The sequence below is a fragment of the Sceloporus occidentalis genome, unplaced genomic scaffold, assembly GCF_023333645.1.
Source record: "Sceloporus occidentalis isolate IW3139 unplaced genomic scaffold, rSceOcc1.0.p SCAF_3, whole genome shotgun sequence".
NCBI lineage: Eukaryota > Metazoa > Chordata > Lepidosauria > Squamata > Phrynosomatidae > Sceloporus > Sceloporus occidentalis.
The window spans coordinates 68,805,211-68,814,209 of record NW_028316983.1 but is presented as its reverse complement, the minus strand read 5'-3'; positions in this window follow the sequence as shown (position 1 = coordinate 68,814,209).

The window sequence follows — 8,999 nt, the reverse complement described above, 5'->3', positions numbered from 1 at the left end:
TCTGAACAAATCTTGCCAAGAAAACCCTGTGATAGGTTCTTCTTATTCTGCTTGAAGGCACACAACAACAGCAACAACAACAACCTAAAGAAGGGGTTGGCAGAGAAGCAATCACATCATCCTCAGGACCTTTCAGAGGACCCTCAAGAGATCCTGAAGGATATTTGTCACTCTGTGTCCAGATATAGGAAAATCAGCGGATGCTTCTCTGTCTTCCCCACCCCTTCATTGGCAAAGAAATGGCTGAGCAAGGAGGGCTTAAGAAAAGAAAAAGCGAGTTAAGGGGACTTTGGTCATTGCATAGTCAGTACAGAATTCTGATGTCCTGAACAACATCAACAAAAAAGTTATGATGACTGAGTTTGAATTTATGCCAACCATCTAACACAACATCCTCAGTCTCATTGATTTCAAGAGTTCATTATGTCTGGGAACAGAAGTCATGCCGAGTGGCAATATTGCTGTGTTCTTGATGAGGTTTGACTGCAACTCCCAACATATGCTGGCTAGGGCTGCTCTTGTCCAAAATCTGGAGGACTGCATGATTCTCATCCCTGGTCTAAACATAACTGGCAATCGTCCTTGTTGTTGTGGAGAGCTCCAGTGGTGAAGTCTCCAATAAATCCATAGCTCTACCAATGAAGGTCATTTTATTTGCTTCTAGGGTTTAGCTAGCCCAGTTGCTGCATTGGGGTTAATATTTACTTACTCATTTTATGCCTTTTCCACAGCCCTGGGACCTATGGCAGTTCACATATAAATAAAAACAACCTCAAGCATCCCTATTTAAATTAAAAAGTGACAAATACAGACAATACAACATATTATTAAAGAGCTTGTAATATTAAAACTCTCCCACTTGGGCATGAAACCCACTGGGTCGCCTTGGGAAAATCACATGCTCTCAGCCTCAGGGGAAGGCAATGGCAAACCTCCTCTGAAAAAAATCTTGCCAAGAAAAACCCATAATAGGTTTTCCTTAGGGTCACCATAAGTCAGAAATTATTTGAAGGCACACAACCACCCCCCACCACCCCCACACACAATATTTCTCTCTTTATTGCCATATTTCTTTGACTATTGCTAAATTATCATTTATCCAAAAATTGCTTCTTGTTAGTCTTGGATAGGTTTGCTCAGATGTAACTCCTACTGCATTCAATGGACTTACTCATTGGTAAGTGAATGCTGGATTGCAACTTTAATAGTTCATAGATACAAAGGCTGTTAGGTGAAAAAATATAATGTTTATTTAAAAAATTAAAATGTTTGTTTATTTAAAAAATTAAAATGTTCTGATTGCCTTTTGTGTGTATTCCTAGGGAACTGTATGTGCAAAGCAAATGTACCATTCTTATCTGAAGTCCTTGACACTTAACTGCAAATGAACTTTGAGTTCTTCTTAAAATGAATACACACACACATACTGTATATATATACATATCTAATATTCATATCAATAATACAATTTAATGGAAACTTGATAAACCCATTAAACACCTAAGCAAATATATATTTTAAAATATGGATAAGCCAACGTTTCCTCATAGGTTTTGTATAGAAATGTTCCATGAACATTCTCTCTCCCTGAGGAGGGAAAGTTAATCTTGAGTTTTAGTCCAAACGTTAGTCCAAACTTCACTTCCTAAAACTCTGGGTTCATTTTCAAATAGTTCTTTCTTGAATGAATCTGTTGGCCTTTCATCTCTTTTATACAGCTCTTCAGTGTTTTGGTTCTTTTTATTTCTTGATCATACAGTATGTTCCACTGCTGGTTGTGGAGCATCCCTCTTGGTTTAAATTTCTCTTTACAATTCTTTGATCTTGTGGATGAGGATTTTTGTTCTATCTTTTGTTGTTGTTGTTGTTGTTGTTGTTGTTGTTGTTTTCTGTTTCTCTGCATTGATTGTCCCTGCACACAAGTGGCTGAATTCAGGGTTCTGGGTCTATTTATGATACCTTTTACTTTTGTTTCTCATCTGTCCTTAACTGCTTGAACAGTTTCATCTGTCATCCAATGGGGCTTTTCTTTCTTTCTGACTAGCAGTATTGTCTTTTTGCATTTTTCCCTCACAGTGTCCTTGGTATTAGTCAAGAATTCTTCTGGCTCTGAGTCAATTAGTCTTAATAGTACAAATCTATTTTTTAAAATTATCTTTAAATTCTACAGGGATGTTCTTCAGGTTATATTTTGATGTAATTTTTGAAGAGAGGGTAGATGTTCTCTATGTCCTCTGTTCTTCCCCAGTAGCTTGTTAGTGCCTTCTGATCTGGTAATCTCATCTTCTGGCACTATCTCTTGGTTCATTTTAGATTGTCTGAGATAGGATTCTCAAGATAGAATGCTTCAATAATAGTTTAGCTTCTTCCAGTGGCATCACTAGGGTTGACCTCACCTGGTGTGGCAACTCATGATGTCACCCTCCCATTAACCTTCTCACATACTACACCATACTGGATCCTTAGTAATATTTTTATACTAATGTTACTCACAAATTGTAATTCTCATGTATCACTGAATGTAATGGTAATAGTTGTGGCATAAACAACTAGTGAAATTAAAATTATATCTTTAAATTAAATTGCAATATCATATGCACAGCCTAAATGTATTTACATGTACATAGTTTCATATGGTTAAAGTGCTAATTTGGTAAGATGTGATGTTTTTAAAGAAAATTTTAAAAGAATCTATTTTAATTAAATTTTAATTTTTTTAAAAAAAATAAATTTTATTTTAAAAATTAATTTAAATTAATTCCCCCCCCCCAAAAAAATAATAATCTGGGGATTCTGCTTTCTCCTCTCACTGAGCCTTGCCTAACTCACACAATATCTGCAGCATTTTAAAGGGATGCAGGCAAATACCACAGTCTGTTTCTATCCAAATGCAGATGTTTGGGGAGCAGTGGTGTCACCCCCCTTTAAGGTCTCACCTGGTGTGGTCTGAATCCCCCCGCACCCCTCTAGTGACACTCCAGCCTTCTTCTTCAAAGTACCAACAAGCATTAGCTATGGTGTCAGGAGCATACAGCCCCATCACCACAGAATGGTAGTGCCATGGTGGGTTGATTTATGACTATTACATTTTAATTGCCCTGAAAGTAGAAAGATGTTTGTGGGGGTTTTCCCCCTCAGGTGCAAAAATAACTTGGCTTGCCTTAGATAGTACATATCTTGCTGCAGATGGGGAGCAGATTTGCTGGTTTGTCTCTGGTGACAAAATGTCTTGAGGTGGCCCTAGTACTTACCTTCTGTGGCTTTGCCCCAGCAATACGTGGCAGTCTTTGTAAAAACCCAGCTAATGGCCATTGGCTTGTGCCCAACCCATCATGAAACAAAAGGGCATTTGAGTTAGCTTCTGTTTTTCTTATATGAGTAAGGTCACAATTATTGAAAAGTTTATCACAGTAGATAAACAAAGTATTAAATAAAGTTTCTCTTATATTGGAGGTCACCTTGCCTATCAACATCTTTAGTAGAATGTTGTGTGGAAAATGCTTCTGCTTCGTCTTATCCTCCTCCTTATCATCATCCTGCCTTTTCCTCCAAATTGAGGCTCAAGACAGCTTACAAATTAAAATGAGTGCAATGAAGTCAAAACATACAGTAGATGGACATTAAAGTAGAATTAAACAATATTAAAATAATTTAAAGCATATATTTAAAATAATGTAAAATCAGCTTTTTAAAAAGTACAGTCAAACAGTACTGTGCCATTTTAAAAGCCCTTCACTGTAAACACTTCCATTTGAAAAGTCTATCAGAACAATAATTTTTAAAATGTCTATGCCTGCCAATGGAACGACAGCATTAAGGAGGCCATTTTAGCCTCTGTAAAAAAAGGAGTTCTAGAGCCTGGTGGCAGCTAGTTAAAAGACCCACAGACAGTGGAATCTACTTGCTCACATTCTTTCAACAACATTGATGAGCGACATTTTTTTTTCATCTCCCTGCCAAGTGCACATGTCTGCATGAACACAGATACGTGCACCCATGAACCCATACCAGTTTTGGGCTATACAACTGTAGTTCTTTTTGGTTTTACTAGCTCCTGGCAGTTGTCCACCTCCTGTCACAGCCTGGGATTACTCAGTTCTTGCTCCTTCCAAGCGTATGTGAACTGTTGAGAATGCCCATCTTCATCTCACTGAATTGCAAAGGCAAGTAGGAAAAGCCATGTCCCAACTGTAATTTATACTGAAGAGATCTTTCTCAATCACATTCCTGTCTAGTCATGAATAGCTACTGGTTGACCTACCATGACTGATTATGGGAAAGAACTAAACGATGGAAGAAAGATGTAGTGTCCTGTGAAGCTTCCTGCCAACAGAACAGAAGTGGGTGGAGGACACTGTCACACTATGAATATGAAGAGAGATACATTTTGGTGTACCGAACACAGGAAGTTCCCTTATATCATTGACCCTTCAGGCTCAGTATTGTATCCACTGTTTGACAGTGGGTTTTCAGCATTTCAGACGCAAAAGTCTTGCTTAGCTCTGCTTGCAAATGTGAAGGATTGATTCTGAAATGTTCTGCATGTGTAGCATATCATCTACCACTAGATCACCTTCACTTACTATTGTGTCAATTGTTCCTGCCTGGGACCTATATTCTTTCCTTATTGCAAAGCTGACACTTAGGAAACTAAGCTAAGATGGAGATGAATAAAGTGATGTGTCTACTAAAACAAGGAAGCATATCAGGTTTCATTGAAGACTGGAAGCCATTAATAGACTATTTGAATCTCAGGTGGGGAGAGCAATATACATTAGGATTCAGTGATTAAATTAGTTATAGGTTAATCATGATCTATGTATTGGCTGTATTATAAGTTGTCGTGATGGTTCATTATAAAAATAGTGACAATTTATATTAAATTTGGATTTACAAATGGAAAAGTTTAGATCAATTGGAAAAATTTATAAAATAATCTGAAAGAGGTATAATAGGGTGGATGAGGAACCTATAGAGAAGTAGAGGATTGAGAAGTGAAAAGGAAATGAAGGTCTGATGGACTTAATTAGTTCCAAATCTCCAAAGGAATGAAGTATTATGCAGTGATGTCATTTGTAATTGGTTGATGCAAGCGGTTGTGTAATTAATTTATGTGGTGTAATTAATTTGTTATATCTTATTTTAAAATAAGATATAAAAAGATTGCATGTACAGCGCTGTGTAAATTTACAGCACATCATAAATAAAGGTTAATAATAATAATAATAATAATAACCAATAAATATATAAAAGAAAGGAAACTAAGCTTTTCTCCATATACTTTGATAATTTTATATGCTTTGCTAGGCCATAAAATGTCTTTGAAATAAGATGTACAATTAATTTAATTTTAACTGCTAAGGAATATTTTTTGGAGGGTAAAATCTGTTTTTGCAACACTTTAGCACAAAGGAAAAGGGAGGCTTATGAAACTTTGTCTCACATGTGGGGGACAATATATTATTGATGATATGAAGTGTTGGAAGTGAAGAACAGTGTAACCACATTTGCACAAGTGACCATGTGCTACTAGGGAGCAACAGAAGTAGAGAACTCTAGTTCAGCTTTCCTGGAATGTTTGCTCTCTCTGGCTCATTCTTCACCAGACTGTAATACTGGAATTACTCTGGATTCTTCATCAAACAGTTTTGTGTTGTTGGATGTACACAGGCTGATTTTAACCTAGAGTGACTCCCTGATAGCAAACAACACAGCTCATCATTTCAAGGCAAATTTGCTTCAGGGAGAGGGCATTTATATTAATTCAGGGTTTTTCAGACCGCAGAGTGTGTGACTGGCAGCAGACAATTACCTCTTATTTGTTCACCCCTCTTGTGCACATGTGTTTGATACCTCTCCTCTAACTGGTAGCCGCCTCACATGACAGATCACACTTCCTTGAGTAGATCCCAAATATATGTTGAGTGACAAGGCACCAAAAGGTCAGGGGATAAATACTTTTAAAAAATGGGTTGAAAGTGAGTTAGTTTTTCTTCACATTCTAGCCCTTGTGATGTGAAAAGAAATCTGGTGTTGCCCTTGGAAGAATGAACATTGTGTACTTCAAAGGTTCAGAGGCAGGTCTAAGCTACATTTTCTGCTCAATGCAGATTCAGCTTCTGTTGTCTGCTCAGTTGCTTCCTCTTCTGACTGATATTGTCAAGCTTGATTTCACATCCTCTCCTGTCTCCTCCTCCTATCTTTCTTAGTCATATAGCTAAAGGCACCAGACCTTATCCTTATTATCAAATGCATACTTCACTTCAATAAACCTTCTTTTCATGGAGACAGTCTTTAATAATGATTCCAAATGCCAGCTTCCATATTTGCTAACATGCAGAAGATAACCCAAGGTAATGATTACACCAATCTAAAAGCTCACAAATACCCTGGCTCTCTAACACCAATAATTAATGTTTATAAAGCTAAGGTTACACCTATGCTTTTATACGCAGCAGAAGTTTGGGGTCTAAATCCCACTTCAGTAGTTGAACTAGCTCAGTCTCAACATCTGAGATGTATATTGGGTGTAGACAAGAGGACATCCGCGTCTGCTGTTAGAGCGGAACTAGAAATATATTCAGTTTATTCGCAAGCCAAAATCAGTGTTTAATTATTGGTGTAAAATCAATGAAATGGGGCCAGATAGACTACCAAAATTATGTCTCTCAGAACAGTCTCAATCCCATTTTGAGTCCTCTTGGTTTATGCAAATAACAAACTTTATTGTGAGCTGTGGTCTCCCTGTAACCTGCACAGTCAATGATCAAACAAAAAAGGGTGCGAGACAGAGAATCCAGGATATTGAGGCCCAAAAAGATATAGCCACCCTTAGTAAGGTAGGCAATTTAAAATGGCTGAGCCAATTTAAACACACTTTTCAAAGACTGAACTATCTAAAAATACAAATGCCAAAATACCTGAGGGAGGCATTTACTCAAGCTACATTTGAGCAGCTTGACACAATGGTAAGATATGGTAGATTTTATGGTATTCCTTACGATGAGCGAACTTGTATTTGTGGAGACCGAGAGATTGAAGATTTAGCCCATATTCTATTCAAGTGTGATTTGTACCAACAGGAAAGAGACCAGTATCTTGGTCCCTATATCAAATGATCAATGTTCTGAGATACCCATGTTAGAACTTCATATTTCATGAGTGGTCAAGATTCAAAAATATCTATTATCACAGCTGGGTTTCAATGTAAATTAATACAGCTGAGAGCTAGATACATGGGGACAATTGGGTTAAACTGTAGAAGTGATGAGGAATTTTGATGTGTAACTGATGTTCAATCTTTTTGTTTTATGTACCATCATTTTAAAGCTGTATCCCCCCCCCCCCATTTTACCCATTTTCGTACTATGAATCCTTTATATAGATTTTTATAATGAAGTTTTATAATTTTGTTTCATTTATGGGTTTTGTACTTAAATTGTATGGCATTCAGATGGTATCTGTATGGTATTTTATTCATACTTTAGATTTATTATATTTAGCTTTTTTAAATTTCTATAGACCTTCTATAGAATTTTATAGTGTGTTTTATCTGCTTTGTGTTATTTTGATATGGCCTAAGGGCTAATCAATAAACAATATGTATGTATGTACCAATCTTTGTCCTTAGCGGGTATCTGGACCCTAGAGTTGAGTCCCCTCACTAGAAGCCAAAATGACTAAACTGAGGTTCTCACACTTTGAACATAGCATGAGAGAAGACAATAATGTTGCTGAAGGCAGCAGGAAAAGAGGTAATACTGGCAGATCGATTCAATAACGGAAGCTCACGGCCCCATGTTTGCAAGACTTGAGCACAGGTATTCAAAACAGGAGATCTTGGAGGTCTCTCATTTGTAGGGACATCATAAATGGAAGCCAGTTTGACAGCAATTAACAACACAGTGGAGTCCCAGTTCTGTGGAAAAGGCAAGATTAAAACAAAACAAAGCATTCAGTAGTACTTAGTCCAAAGTGCAACTAACCTGTGTTCTGGTTCAAAAAGAGAATCAACTGCATACTTGTGATGAGTTGATTTACAAGACTACCAATATGCATAGCAGGCTAGTGTAAGTAATGATATTTAAAGAGTTTTAAATATTTTAGGAGAAAAATTACATCCCATAATGTATGTGTGTGGCATTGTGGTTTGAGTGTTAGCTCAGGAAGATTATGAGATGGGGGGAGGGAAAGCCAGGAGTAAAATGCATACTCTGGCAAAGTCACTCAACTGTGCTGAAGGTTTTCAGACATGGGAAAGTCCTGGGAGTGGTTTGTTGCTGGAATATTCCTGGATCTTCATGGGTTAAGTCCTGGATAAGCGTGACATTATCTGAAAATATTCAGCATGATCATTTGTGAGGCGTATGCATTTTTCCTGATTTTTCCATCTGATAATGACCCTGGAGTCCAGGGTTCAATTCTCAGCTTTGACCACAAAACCCAAAAAGTCACATGCTCTCGGCCTCAGAGGAAGGCAATGGCAAAATTCCTCTGAACAAATCTTGCCAAGAAAACCCATGATAGGGTCACCTTAAGGTCACCACAAGTCAGGAACATCTTTAACAACAGGCATACATCAACATACATCAACAGGAAATGCACATGTGTGTGCATATGCTCACTATTTTTGGAGCCAGCATCAACTCTGTCAAAGTGTTTTTGAAAATACTGTATATAAAAACAGCATTATATATATGCAGAGAAAACAGGATGAGTGTACACATCATGACTCATTTTCTGTCTTTCCTTATCTTCTACCTCCAGCCAAAAGTTCATCAAGAATGATGACATGATAAGACAGAAGTTCAGTACACAGATATTAATTTTATGGTTAATGTCAATAAAATAATTCTTATTACAATATAGCACACATATGACAGTAAAGGAAACATATCTGCACATTACAGAGAAACATTCCATACTATGATACAATACATATTCGGGCCCAGTTATTCTGGGCTTTTGTCCACATTGAAAGCAATGTTCTTGTATTGCAT